Genomic DNA, 14,404 nt, shown 5'->3' on the forward strand with positions numbered 1-14,404 from the left:
TGGCCCTCAGACCCCACAACAGGACTTAACCTCACCTTCAAGTTGTACAATAATAGAAAAAAGTTGCAATTCCTTGCCTCCACTGTGAGACAAACCCCAGCCACATCTCCAGCACACAAGAACTTCCAAACGCCTGAACCGCAGCGGCCAGGCATTCCTCCAGAACCTTCTCCCCCAGGAGCTTGCTACAAGTGCCAAAAATCTGGCCACCGAGATAAGGAATGCCCACAGCCCGGGATTCCTCCTAAGCCGTGTCCCATCTGTGTGGGACCCCACTGGAAATCAGACTGTTCAACTCACCTGGCAGCCACTCCCAGAGCCCCTGGAACTCTGGCCCAAGGCTCTCTGACTGACCCCTTCCCACATCTTCTTGGCTTAGTGGCCGAAGACTGACACTGCCCGATCGCCTTGGAAGCCCTGTAGACCATCACAGACGCCGAGCTTCGGGTAACTCTCACAGTGGAAGCTAAGCCCGTCCCCTTCTCAATCAATACGGAGGCTACCCAGTCCACATTACCTTCTTTTCAAGGGCCTGTAACTGTTGTGCGTATTGACAGCCAGGCTTCTAAACCTCTTGCCTCTGTAACTGTTGTGCGTATTGACAGCCAGGCTTCTAAACCTCTTAAAACTCCCCAACTCTGGTGCCAACTTAGGCAATACTCTTTTAAGCACTTCATTTTAGTTATCCCCACCTGCCCAGTTCCCTTATTAGGCCGAGACACTTTAACTAAATTATCTGCTTCCCTGACTATTCCTGGACTACAGCCACATCTCATTGCTGCCCTTCTCCCCAACCCAAAGCCTCCTTCTCGTCTTCCTCTCATATCCCCCCACCTTAACCCACAAGTATAGGACATCTCTACTCCTTCCCTGGCAACTGATCACATGCCCATTACCATCCCATTAAAACCTAATCACCCTTACCCCGCTCAACGCCAATATCCCATCCCACAGCATGCTTTAAAAGGATTAAAGCCTGTTATCACTCACCTGCTACAGCATGGGCTTCTAAAACCTATAAACTCTCCTTACAATTCCCCCATTTTACCTGTCCAAAAACCAGACAAAGCTTACAAGTTAGTTCAGAATCTTCACCTTATCAACCAAATTGTTTTGCCTATCCACCCCGTGGAGCCAAACTCAGACTCTCCTATCCTCAATACCTCCCTCTACTACCCATTATTCTGTTCTGGATCTCAAACACGCTTTTTTTTACTATTCCCTTGCACCCTTCATCTCAGCCTCTCTTTGCTTTCACTTAGACTGACCCTGACACCCATTAGGCTTAGCAAATTAGCTGGGCTGTACTGCCGCAAGGCTGCACAGACAGCCCGCATTACTTCAGTCAAGCCCAAATTTCATCCTCATCTGTTACCTATCTCGGATATGCCAAGATAGGTAACAGATGAGGATCTCATTATAATTCTCACACACGTGCTCTCCCTGCTGATCTTGTCCGATTAATCTCCCAAACCTCAATCCCTTACAAAATAACAACTCCTTTCCTTCCTAGGCATGGTTAGTGCAGTCAGAATTCTTACACAGGAGCCAGGACCGCACCCTGTAGCTTTTCTGTCCAAACAACTTGACCTTACTGTTTTAGCCTAGCCCTCATGTCTGCGTGCAGTGGCTGCCGCTGCTTTAATACTTTTAGAGGCCCTCAAAATCACAAACTATGCTCAATTCACTCTCTACGTTTCTCATAACTTCCAAAATCTATTTTCTTCCTCATACCTGACCCATATACTTTCTGCTCCCCGGATCCTTCAGCTGTACTCACTCTTTGTTAAGTCCCATAATTACCATTGTTCCTGGCCCAGACCTCAATCCGGCCTCCCACATTATTCCTGATACTACACCTGACCCCATGACTGTATCTCTCTGATCCACCTGACATTCATCCCATTTCCCCATATTTCCTTCTTTCCTATTCCTCACCCTGATCACGCTTGATTTATTGATGGCAGTTCCACCAGGCCTAATCGCCACACACCGGCAAAGGCAGGCTATGCTACAGTACAAGCCACTAGCCCACCTCTTAGAACCTCTCATTTCCTTTCCATCGTGGAAATCTATCCTCAAGGAAATAACTTCTCAGTGTTCCATCTGCTTTTCTACTACTCCTCAGGGATTATTCAGGCCCCCTCCCTTCCCTACACATCAAGCTCAAGGATTTGCCCCCACCCAGGACTGGCAAATTAGCTTTACTCAACATGCCCCGAGTCAGATAACTAAAATACCTCTTAGTCTAAGTAGACACTTTCACTAGATAAGTAGAGGCCTTTCCTACAGGGTCTGAGAAGGCCACCACAGTCATTTCTTCCCTTCTGTCAGACACAATTCCTCAGTTTAGCCTTCCCACCTCTATACAGTCTGATAACAGACCAGCCTTTATTAGTCAAATCAGCCAAGCAGTTTTTCAGGCTCCTAGTATTCAGTGAAACCTTTACATCCCTTACGGTCCTCCATCTTCAAGAAAAGTAGAACGGACTAAAGGTCTTTTAAAAACACACCTCACCAAGCTCAGCCACCAACTTAAAAAAGACTGGACAATACTTTTACCACTTTCCCTTCTCAGAAGTCAGACCTGTCCTCAGAATGCTACAAGGTACAGCCCATTTAAGCTCCTGTATAGACGCTCCTTTTTGTTAGGCCCCAGTCCCATTCCAGACAGCAGACCAACTTAGACTGTGCCCTCAAGAAACTTGTCATCCCTACTATCTTCTGTCTGTCATACTCCTATTCACCATTCTCAACTACTCATACATGCCCTGCTCTTGTTTACACTGTGGGTTTAACACTGTTTCTCCAAGCCATCACAGCTGATCTCTCCTGGTGCTATCCCCAACTTGCCACTCTTAACTCTTGAAGTAAATAAATAATCTTTGCTGGCAGGACTATGCTGAATCTCCTTAGGCACCCTCTAATCAGATGTCCTAGGTCCTCCCAGTTCTTAGACCTTTTCCATTTAGTTTTTCAATTCATACAAAACCGTATCCAGGCCATCACCAATAATTCTACACAACAAATGTTTCTTCTAACAACCCCACAATGTCACCCCTTACCACAAAATCTTCCTTCAGCTTAATCTCTCCCACGTTAGGTTCCCATGCTGCCCCCAATCCCACTTGAAGCAGCCCTGAGAAACATCACCCATTCTCTCTCCATACCACCCCCCCAAAATTTTCGCTGCCCCAAGACTTCAACACTATTTTATTTTTCTTATTAATATAAGAAGGCAGGAATGTCAGGCCTCTGAGCCCAAGCCAAGCCATCGCATCCCCTGTGACTTGCAGGTATCCATCCAGATGGCCCGAAGTAACTGAAGATCCACAAAAGAAATAAAAATAGCCTTAACTGATCCACAAAAGAAATAAAAATAGCCTTAACTGATGACATTCCACCATTGTGATTTGTTTCTGCCCCACCCTAACTGATCAATGTACTTTGTAATCTCCCCCACCCTTAAGAAGGTTCTTTGTAATTCTCCCCACCCTTGAGAATGTACTTTGTGAGATCCACCCCTGCCCACAAAACATTGCTCTTAACTCCACTGCCTATCCCAAAACCTATAAGAACTAATGATAATCCACCACCCTTTGCTGACTCTCTTTTAGGATTCAGCCCACCTGCACCCAGGTGAAATAAACAGTTTTATTGCTCACACAAAGCCTGTTTGGTGGTCTCTTTACACGGACGCGAATGAAATTAACAAAGTAGCTACCTAAGTTATTAACATGAATTGTGAGGATAAAATTATATTAGAAATAAATGTGCATTGATGTCTTCAACTTAACTATATGTATAATAGAACATTAATCATCATCATGGGCCTGGTGCAGTGGCTAATCCCAGCACTTTGGGAGGCCAAGGCAGGTGGATCACGAGGTCAGGAGATCGAGACCATCCTGGACAACACGGTGAAACCCCATCTCTACTAAAAATACAAAAATTAGCCAGGTGTGGTGGCGTGCTCCTGTAGTCCCAGCTACTCAGGAGACAGGCAGGAGAATGGCTTGAACCTGGGAGGCGGAGTTTGCAGTGAGCCAAGATGGCGCCACTGTACTCCAGCCTGGGTGACAGAGTGAGACTCCATCTCAAAAAAAAAAAAAAAAATCATGATAATTATTTTATTTTCTGATGTGTCTTCTAAATACTTCTAAAATGATTTAAAGCAAAGTTTCTAGTGTATAGATAATTACAAAAGCATTTGAACTTATTATTTGGAAATTTTATTATACATAAATTTGAAAGGATACTAGAAATTAGCCACACGCGTTAATAAAAAGCTGTTCTGCCTCTGACTGTGTTGGACCTTATGGTTCAACACAATTCTGTACAAACATTTCACCATGTTGTAAGTCATCCAGCTTCACCTTTCCACCACCATCTCCGCTTTCTACTTTATTCCTGGGGCTGCTCCTATGTAGGTCGGTGGGGAAAGGGATGTCGCGCAGCCTCTGTTGGCAAGAACTGTGATAATTTGGAAATGTTGCTCAGGCACTGGGCCGTGAGATAGGCATTTGGCATGAACACACATGACCAGATCGAGATAGCCACGTAACAGGCGTAAGAGAAAACACCCGGCCGGGCGCGGTGGCTCACACTTGTAATCCCAGCACTTTGGGAGGCCGAGGCGGGCGGATCACGAGGTCAGGAGATCGAGACCATGGTGAAACCCCGTCTCTACTAAAAATACAAAAAATTAGCCGGGCGTGGTGGCGGGCGCCTATAGTCCCAGCTATTCGGAGAGGCTGAGGCAGAAGAACGGCGTGAACCCGGGAGGTGGAGCTTGCAGTGAGCCAAGATTGCGCCACTGCACTCCAGCCAGGGTGACAGAGTGAGACTCCGTCTCAAAAAAAAAAAAAAAAGAGAAAACACCTGACCAGGTGACAGGTATAGGATGTGTTGGGATTAAGGCTGACTGGATCTTCTGGAATTGCATTTACATGGCTTATTATTTAACTTCTTACATTGTTTACAAAAAAAAGTAAACATATTTTTGATAAGGTAGAATCAACATATGGTAGAATATAGTAGAATATGTAAACATATTTTCGATATGGTAGAATCAACACTTTGCTGAATTAAAAATTACTCATGACGATTTTATACTTTAATTTTTTTCCTAGAGGCTGAATGATTTCATGCACATTTTAGGCTTGCTTTCTTTGTAAAGATTAAGCTATTTTATTTCTAAACTTCTGCGCTTTCCAAGAATGGGGCTACTAAACCATAAAGTGATATTATTAAATGTTCCTTTTTACTTAATCATTTTTGTACTTAGTTCTATAATTTATGTTATTAAGATTAAGACAGGGCCCAGGGTTTGCCATGAAACATGCCACTACTATAGAAATCTATGTTATACCCGATACAGTTTCTGGAAAAAATTCCAGTGAAATTAGTTATTTCTGGGATAGCCTGGATTTTTTTTTTTTTTGAGATTGTCCTCTTAAAATTGACTCCTATAAAGATAATTTATGAAGAATGTTATCAGTAATTGAAATGTAATTTTAATTAAAATCTAATTTTCTCTGATAGTTGATGTTTGATAATAGCCTCTTTGTAAAGATTTTCATTCGATTAACTTTTATACTCCTAAAGATCTGTATATTTCAATTACCAAAAAATCTCATTGGTTGGAATCTTCTTGTAAGGTATTTTGAGCATAAACAAAGTAAAAATGTGTTTTTATTCTCATTAATGGCCAGTTTTACAAACATTGAATTCCTTAGCTGCTTCTGTAATCAACAACACTGATCTCTGTACTTGCTCATCACTTATTTAGTGCCAATTATTAATTGAGGTGATATTAGGTGTTGAAGATACTATCATAAAAACACATAGCTTAGTGTGGTATGTATGCATGTATACAAATGACTGCAAGTGAGTGAAAAAAGTGACAATGGTTATGTGATGAGAATACCATAGGGTCCAAGCAAGGCATGATAAAATGTACTTTGGTGAGTCAAGGGAAATGTTACAAAGGAAGTGAAGTTTAGAAGTAAAGGACAAATGCTGGACAGAAGAGTGGTGAAATTTCTAGGCTACAAAAACATCATGAGCAAAGCTACAACTACAGAAAATGGAATCTTTTTTTTGTCAGTCCATGGTGGCTGTGGGTAAGTTACAAATAGGACATTAGTTGGTACCTGGAGAGATTAGATCACAGAAAGTTTTCTCTAAGTATGGGAAACTGAGGTTTTATTCTCTAGCTACTGAGAAATAATGGAAGGATTATAAGCAAGGAAAGTTCAGATTGTAAAACGAGAGAAATCATTTTTGCAGTTAGCTGTAGGAATCAACTAGCGGTGGCGGGGGATGGGGTGTGCCTGGGATGTGCCTGAAGTCAAAGTTACCTATAAGAAGCCTAACTAAGTAGTTAGGAGAGGTGACTAGCTTCTCAATTAAGGTAGTACAGGTCAAAGGGAAGAAGAGGGCAAAATCTCTCAAAAATGTTTAAGAGGAACATCACATGGGAAGGGAAATCTTCCAAAGTTTTATTTTAGGAAACAAGATGAACATTGATGCCATAACAGTAGACATTTGATATATTCAAATGTTGATAAAACAGCATGTTTTGAGGAAGGGAAAGATAAATAATGGTTTCATTAAGCACATCCTTGAGTTTGAGAAGGCTTTGTATGATCCTTCTTCTGTAGACAAAAAAAAAAAAGTGAGTCTGGACTTTAGGATGTAGCTAAAGATAAATATTTGGTGTGGTTTTGACCACCTAGGGGAAAACTGGAGGGAGAAGGAAAAAAGTCCAGAAAATGTATAAAAACAATGTTTAAGAAACATTTGATAGAGTATCCCCCAAAAGACTAAGAAGGTATTGTGAGATAAGAGATAAATCAGTGCAATCATTTCATTTCAAGAAATCTATCAAGAATGGTGAGGTAAGCTGTAGAATTAGATATTCAAAATAAGTGAAGAAAATTTATACACCTCTATGGAGAAGACTCCAATGCCTGAGCCAGCTGTCAAGGTTCATCTTATATTTTGTATCATTAGGAGGGAAATAAAGAGAAATAATTCTCAAAATTAATTCAACTACTATGTAAATGACAAGAAGATTGCTGTTAACCACAGTTCTTTAGTTTCCTCTATTTGCTAAACATTTTATTATGTGGACCAAAAAAATTAAAAAGGATGTAACTTTCAAAAATGGTTCTTACTCTTAAAAAGATAATTCTGGTTCAACATAAATATGTACCCAAAACAAGGGAAAAGTATATAAATCGTATAAATAAGTATATAATCCTAAAACAGTGCTAAGTAAATTATGGCTCTTAATATTTTTTGACTAAACATTCAGGCCAGTGGAGAAAACAATTTATTGGGTGAGGTTTCCTGAGTAATTGGAAGTAGTGTAGCAGAGCAATTCCAGTGTGAAAGTGTTCATGTTGGAGATGAATCTTCAACAAGAGTGTGACTTGCCCTCACTAAGAAACAAGATCAAGTGTTATTCAAGGGTGATGCCTAATAAGCACAAACTTTAGCTTTATGTTTATATGCAAAATGGGTGATTATGATAGGAACCCGATCAGTGTAAAGATTGGATTACTTTAATCCACATTAGAATATGCTTTCAAGAAAGAGTTTGCCATTTTTAAATGGGCAAATATGGTTTCCCTTGGTGCTATGCATCTCTGTTTCTCTTTGCTTCTTTCATGAGATAAGTCTAATTCTCTTTTATTTGGACTACGTGTGGCCATGTTCTTTTTAACTAACAAAAAAGTAGCGTGTCGTGTACGTGTTCTCAGTTATATGCAATGGAATCTATTGCTGTTGCTTGATGTTTTAGTTTCAGAAATTTTTATTGAGTATTTTGCTTTAGTTAGAGAATCTATTCCTATATTACGCTGTAAATTGAAATCTTAAGGGTTACCACCTGTGAAATTAGGTCTGTACCTTTTTGAAAATCTGTCCTTAGAATTGGATATGCTATCTTGTACTTAAAATTCCTTATCAGGACAGGAGCTTTACCAGTTGCCTCTATGAGGGGTTGAAGAGAAGGCAGGGGTCTTTCTGAAAAGCAGTTATGACATAAACAGACACATCAGAAATGGTGGAGCACATATTTTACCATAAGGTCTGGTTAGTTAATTTAAAATTATTTATTATGTGAATTCATTCAAAGAGGGACTAAAACACTTTAGTTTGTAACTCCTGATTGATTTCTCCTCCTTAATGCTCAAATGAATATACCAGATTTCCTTTATCACATGTAAGCAGAGATGTTATAACCTGTGGCATCTCTCAGTTTCTTTATTGCTTTTTTAATATATTATTAAAATATGTCACTTGGAATAAAAACCTACATAGATGAGTGGCATAGTAGTTCCATTTGGAGCTCCAAACATAAAATTGGAATTCCAATAGCACATCTTTGTATTTTGATGTTTCAAAGCTTTTTAAAGTAACACAAATCTTATGACTTGCACTATCTTTGGCTATTTAAACTGTAAAAATGAGTCACTGACACTTAAACTTTACGTGAAGAAAATCTTTGTTTCTGAAACATTGATGTAGACCTGCATATTTAAGTCTGTGTTCTTTTCAAATTTCAAGAAAGAATACTATAATATAGATACAAACAGATAGTTGGAAAAATCTATTAAAAATGAAGATGTGGCCAGGTGCGGTGGCTCACGCCTGTAATCTCAGCACTTTGGGAGGCTGAGACGGGCAGATCACGAGGTCAGGAGATCGAGACCATCCTGGCTAACATGGTGAAACCCCGTCTGTACTAAAAATACAAAAAATAAATAAATAAATAAATAAATAGCTGGGCATGGTGGGCGCCCGTAGTCCCAGCTACTCAGGAGGCTGAGGCAGGAGACTGGCCTGAACCCAGGAGGTGGAGCTTGCAGTGAGCTGAGATCGCACTGCTGCGCTCCAGGCTGGGTGACAGAGTGAGACTCCATCTCAAAAAAAAAAAAAAAAAAAAAAAGATGTTCAGAAGTTAAAAAAAAGTTCTGAAATATGTTCTTGATCTCAAAGTAGAAGCTCTTTTTCATCAAGGAGAACCTTGTTTCATTTTTAAATGAAAGTAGAGATGAAACCCCATCTCTAAAAACAAAACAAAACAAAACAAAAATGAGCTGGGCCTGGTGACACTGGCTTGTAACCCCACTTACTTAGAAGGCTGAGGTGGAAGGATCCCTTGAGCCCTGGATGTTGGGGGACTGCAGTGAACCAAGATCATTCCACCGCAATTCAGCCTGGGTGACAGAGAGAGACCTTGTCTTAAAAAAAAAAAAAATAGAAAGTAGAGAATTTGCTGCTGTTGTTTAATCTTGAGTGATGAAGTCACATAGCCAAAGCCTGCAGAGTTGTGTTTATACTAATATTGTTTTTATATCTTTTCATATTGTTTATAGAAAGGATTTAAACCAAGTAGGAAGATAATTTTTGTGAGACCTGGCAAATCTAGTCATAAAAGTGGGAAACTCATTAGATGAAAACGTAACTTTTTATAATCATTTATACAGTACCAAAAAAGCAGTAAAATTTTAAAGAAATACATATTATGAGGTAGTAAAAGAGTATACATATAAAAAAAGCTCAAATTATGCTTTTGGTAGTCCAGTTTTTTGAATAAATGGATTGGTCCTATTCAATATTGCATTTCAATGTGATGGTAAAGACATATGCTTTTTGCATGTGCCTGGGTGTTAAGTTTGTAAATACAACCAGCAAGAAAATCATTCATTTCATAACAGATACAGGTGTAGAAAGGACTTTTCTGTTCTCTTTTCTGTCAGTGAAAAGGCTTCTAAGATTCTGTTTATCCCTGATTCTTAGGTGAAGAGTACAGTTTTATGAAGAGGGATCCTGGAGAAGTAAACTCACTTGAAGAAAGATATGATTTTGACAGTATCATGTGCTATGCCAGGATCACCTTCTCAAGGTTGGAGTCTCATGTTATACCTTTTGACTATTAATTCCTTTCCTCCATGTGGCTCTTCACAAAGCTATGTTTGAGATTAGAAGTATAACCACTTTCAACAATTGTTGCCTCACTGCAGAAATAAAGTCGAAAAACAGTTGATTAAAACTTACTGCCTTTGGAAGGTTGAGGCGGGTGGATCACCTGAGGTCAGGAGTTCGAGACCAGCCTGACCAACATGGTGAAACCCCTTCTGTACTAAAAATACAAAAATTAGCCGGACATGGTGGCACGTGCCTGTAATCCTAGCTACCTGGGAGGCTGAGGCAGGAGAATTGCTTGAACCTTGGAGGCAGAGGTTGCAGTGAGCCGAGATCATGCCATTGCACTGCAGCCTGGGTGACAGAGTGAGACTCCAAAAAAAAAAAAAATTATTGCCAACAACAAGCATTTAAAAGGCATTTTAAAAACATATTTTTACATTTTCTACCAATTACATAAATTTAACGTGACAATTAAGATGGCATGAATTATTTAAACAATTTTATATTCCTAAATCATTAAAAAGTCCAATTAAAAGGATTACCAAACCAATCATTATGTTAAGTTGGTGAAGCATTATTTAATGAAAATTAGAGATTTTTAAGTTAAATGAAATAGGTTATTCAGCTGTTCAGTTGGAATGTCACACTCTATTTGACCTGTGCTTTATACTGTGTATTTTTTATTGCTCAAATACCACTTATGCTCAAAAATTGACATTACTAAAGGAATTGTCGAACATGTTAGGAAGACATTTTACCTCATATAATTTAGAATTATATTTCACTGTTCATCAACCTTAAAATTCTTTCATTAATGACTGAATACTATTTTTAAAGAATGCAACAATTTGGGTTTTTATCTACTTCATTCTAAAGATGAAGCCATCAAGCCAATAGTTCTCAGGTATTGAATTTGGAACTGAAACCATTAGACTCATCCCTTTTTCCATTTATGCCCAGTTTACACTCACATGTCCATTTCAACTCATTTTTTTGCCCACTTGTGTCCATTTCACAGTTCATTAACATCTATTTCTAAAGGCAAAGTCACGAAGAAGAGAAAATACTTCAAATTTGTCCTCCTGTTTTCATAAAAAATTCTTGGTAAAAAGTAGAGAAAGATGAGTAATTGAGCCCTTAATACTTGGACACATTTTTAAATTATCCATTTTTACCAAACCAAACTGTATTATTAAAAAAATTAATTAAAGTGTTCACTGTATTTTAAAAATATTCCCTTCAAAAGCATATTATAAATATATATGCACATGGCCGGGCGCGGTGGCTCACGCTTGTAATCCCAGCACTTTGGGAGACCGAGGCGGGTGGATCACGAGGTCAGGAGATCGAGACCACGGTGAAACCCCGTCTTTACTAAAAATACAAAAAATTAGCCGGGCATGGTGGCGGGTGCCTGTAGTCCCAGCTACTCGGAGAGGCTGAGGGAGGAGAATGGCGTGAACCCGGGAGGCGGAGCTTGCAGTGAGCCGAGATTGCGCCACTGCACTCCAGCCTGGGTGCCTGGGTGACAGAGCATGACTCCATCTCAAAAAAAAAAAAAAAATATATATATATATATATGCACATATGTATTTATTTGTTCAATTATATTAACTATCCAAATGCTTATTGTTTCTGTTTTTTAGAAGGACACAGTTTATTCAACAGAAGCCATAAAAGTTAGAATTATCTTTCCCAGAATATGACTTAATTCCTCTGTTTTTCAGCTGTTCACCAATAAAACAATACTGGGGCTTTTTTTTTTTTTTTTTTTTTTTTGAGACGGAGTCTCGCTCTGTCACCAGGCTGGAGTCCAGTGGCACAATCTCAGCTCACTGCAACGTCCGCCTCCCAGGTTCAAGCAATTCTCCTGTCTCACCCTCCCAAGTAGCTGGGAATACAGGCACCCACCACCACGCCCGGCTAATTTTTGTATTTTTAGTAGAGACAGGGTTTCACCACGTTGGCCAGGATAATCTCGATCTCTTGACCTCATGATTCGCCAGACTCGGCCTCCCATATGCTGGGATTACAGGCATGAGCCACCGCGCCCAGCCAGGACTATTCTTAACATAGAAAAACTCCAGCACATTAGCCACCTCTGCAGGGCATTGAAGGATAACTGAAGTCCAGGGCCAAGAACACTCAGGGAGGTCAGGTGCCTAAAAGTACTAAGGGGCTTTTAAAAATCTAAAACCGAGTATACTTCAATATCTTAATATTTGCAAATAAGTATAAAATAGCCTTAGAAAAAATGAGCTCATACACACACACACACACACACACGATCCATCATAATAAATAAATAATGAAATCTATTACTTACACTCAAATAATTTTACATTTTCTTCTGTTCAACTACTTCAAGACTGGAATGTTTTTAGTCAAATATTCACGAATGTGAAATCCCACATTTCTCCCTAGTCTGAAAGGAGAGCTTTCAGAGATGTAATTCTTCTCGGATGTCTCCTGAAATTTTGATTTGCAGTAAAAGCAAATAGGAACCATCCACCAAGTTAGGAAACAGCTATGTCCTTATGGGTTTATCTGTGGCCCTGGTATCAGCAGTCATCTTCCAAATCTGAGACACTAAATCAGCTGTCTTGATTGTTCTTTTGCCACTTGTCAATAAGTCCTTCTCAAATTCTTCAGCAATTTTGCCTTTAAAAATTTTTTGCAAGAGCCCTAAATCATTGAGAAGTTCTTCCATGTCCTCATCTTTGTATCAGAACATGCTTCCCTTTTCCTTATCTCATTCATGTTTTTCTTTTTTTCTTTTTTGGCCTTCTGCTTCGACCAATCTTTATTTTTTATGAATTTTCTTCTCCCTTCATTTTCTGTTTTTCTCCTTTCTTTGTTGCTCCAGCAATTTCTGCCTCTGCTTTTCTCTAATTTTATCTTTAAATGAAATAGCGTCTGTATTGATGTCCACAGGCACAAAATCTGGAAACTGCTTTCCTCTCAATTCTGGCATCGTGGGCATTCTCAGCAGGGAAAAACCTCGAGCAAGACTTGCAAAATCAAGATTCTTTAATCCGAAAATCGGGTTGCATTCTTACTTTGCATAAGCCTGGACATAGGACACAAAAGCTTTCATGCTCTTTTCAAACATAGCTCTTTCTGCCAGGGTCATGGACTTGAGTTTTGGCAGAAGGTCAGCTGTGTTTTTCTAGAGTTTCATCTCCACCAGGGGGCATTTTTGGTTAATTGCAAGGAAATTGATGTATGACTCTTCCACAGGCAGGAGGAACACCAGAGCTCTGCCTCTGTGGCCAATGAGGGCTGTGCGGCCACAGCGCTGCACAAAGGCACTTGCATTGTTGGGGCGATTGTACTGCAAAACCCAATTTACTTCAGGAATATTGATTCCTGGGCCACCACATCAGTGCACACTAAAATCCCACTTTGCAATTTGCGGAACTCCATGAAGATCATATTTCATCTTTCCTTGAATGCACACAATCTTCACACTCTTCATCAGCACCTCCAGAGCCTTCCCGTAGTATTCCACACAGGTGCAGGTGCTGAAGAAGACCAGGTGTTGCTCTTGATTATGACTGCAAAGAAAATGTAGCAACTGATTAAATTTCACATCTGCCTTGCATACCATGTAGTAGTTTTCCAGGGGAAAGTGGTGTTCTGGGCACTGCTGGCTGCCACAACCTTCTTCACTGAGACTGGACAGGGTTCCGGAGGCCCACTCTCCCCAAGTTCTCCACTTCCTGCTTCTGAGTGGCAGAGAAAAGGCCTGTTCTCCTATGCTTTGGCAAAAACTCCAGGATGGTATTTATGCTTGCCTCAAATCACGTGTGCAGAAGTCTGTCTGCCTCATCCAACACCAGGATATGCAGGGATCACACACAGCTGGCCAGATACAAGCCTTCTGCCTTCCTTCAGAACCTGTCTTCAAGTGGCCTGGAATGGCCACAGTGGTGTTCCCACCTCGTGGCTTAAACTCTTAAACTTGGAACAGAAGAGATCCTGGAGAGCAGAGGAGAATCATTTATTATTATTATTATTATTTTTATTTTTATTTTTTTTATTTTTCGAGACGGAGTCTCACTCTGTCGCCCAGGCTGGAGTGCAGTGGCGCAATCTCGGCTCACTGTAAGCTCCGCCTCCCGGGTTCATGCCATTCTCCTGCCTCAGCCTCTCCGAGTAGCTGGGACTACAGGCGCCCGCCACCGCGCCCAGCTAATTTTTTGTATTTTTAGTAGAGATGGGGTTTCACCGTGGTCTCGATATCCTGGCTTCGTGATCCGCCCGCCTCGGCCTCCCAAAATGCTAGGATTACAGGCTTGAGCCACTGCGCCCGGCCTATTATCATTTTTTTGAGATGGAGTTTCACTCTTGTCACCCAGGCTGGGGAGCAATGGCATGATCTCAGCTCACTGCAACCTCCACCTCCCAGGTTCATTCCTCAGCGAACACTTGGGTTGTTCCCATCTTTGGGCCATTGTGA

The 14,404-nt window shown here is 40.4% G+C and overlaps 1 pseudogene; it reads right to left on the reverse strand.

Annotated features, from left to right (window-relative positions):
• Positions 1–9,171: 9,171 nt before the first annotated feature.
• Positions 9,172–13,324, reverse strand: LOC129481679 (ATP-dependent RNA helicase DDX55-like; annotated as a pseudogene).
• Positions 13,325–14,404: the final 1,080 nt, after the last annotated feature.

This window comes from Symphalangus syndactylus, chromosome 5 (genome assembly GCF_028878055.3).
Source record: "Symphalangus syndactylus isolate Jambi chromosome 5, NHGRI_mSymSyn1-v2.1_pri, whole genome shotgun sequence".
In the NCBI taxonomy this organism is placed as follows: domain Eukaryota; kingdom Metazoa; phylum Chordata; class Mammalia; order Primates; family Hylobatidae; genus Symphalangus; species Symphalangus syndactylus.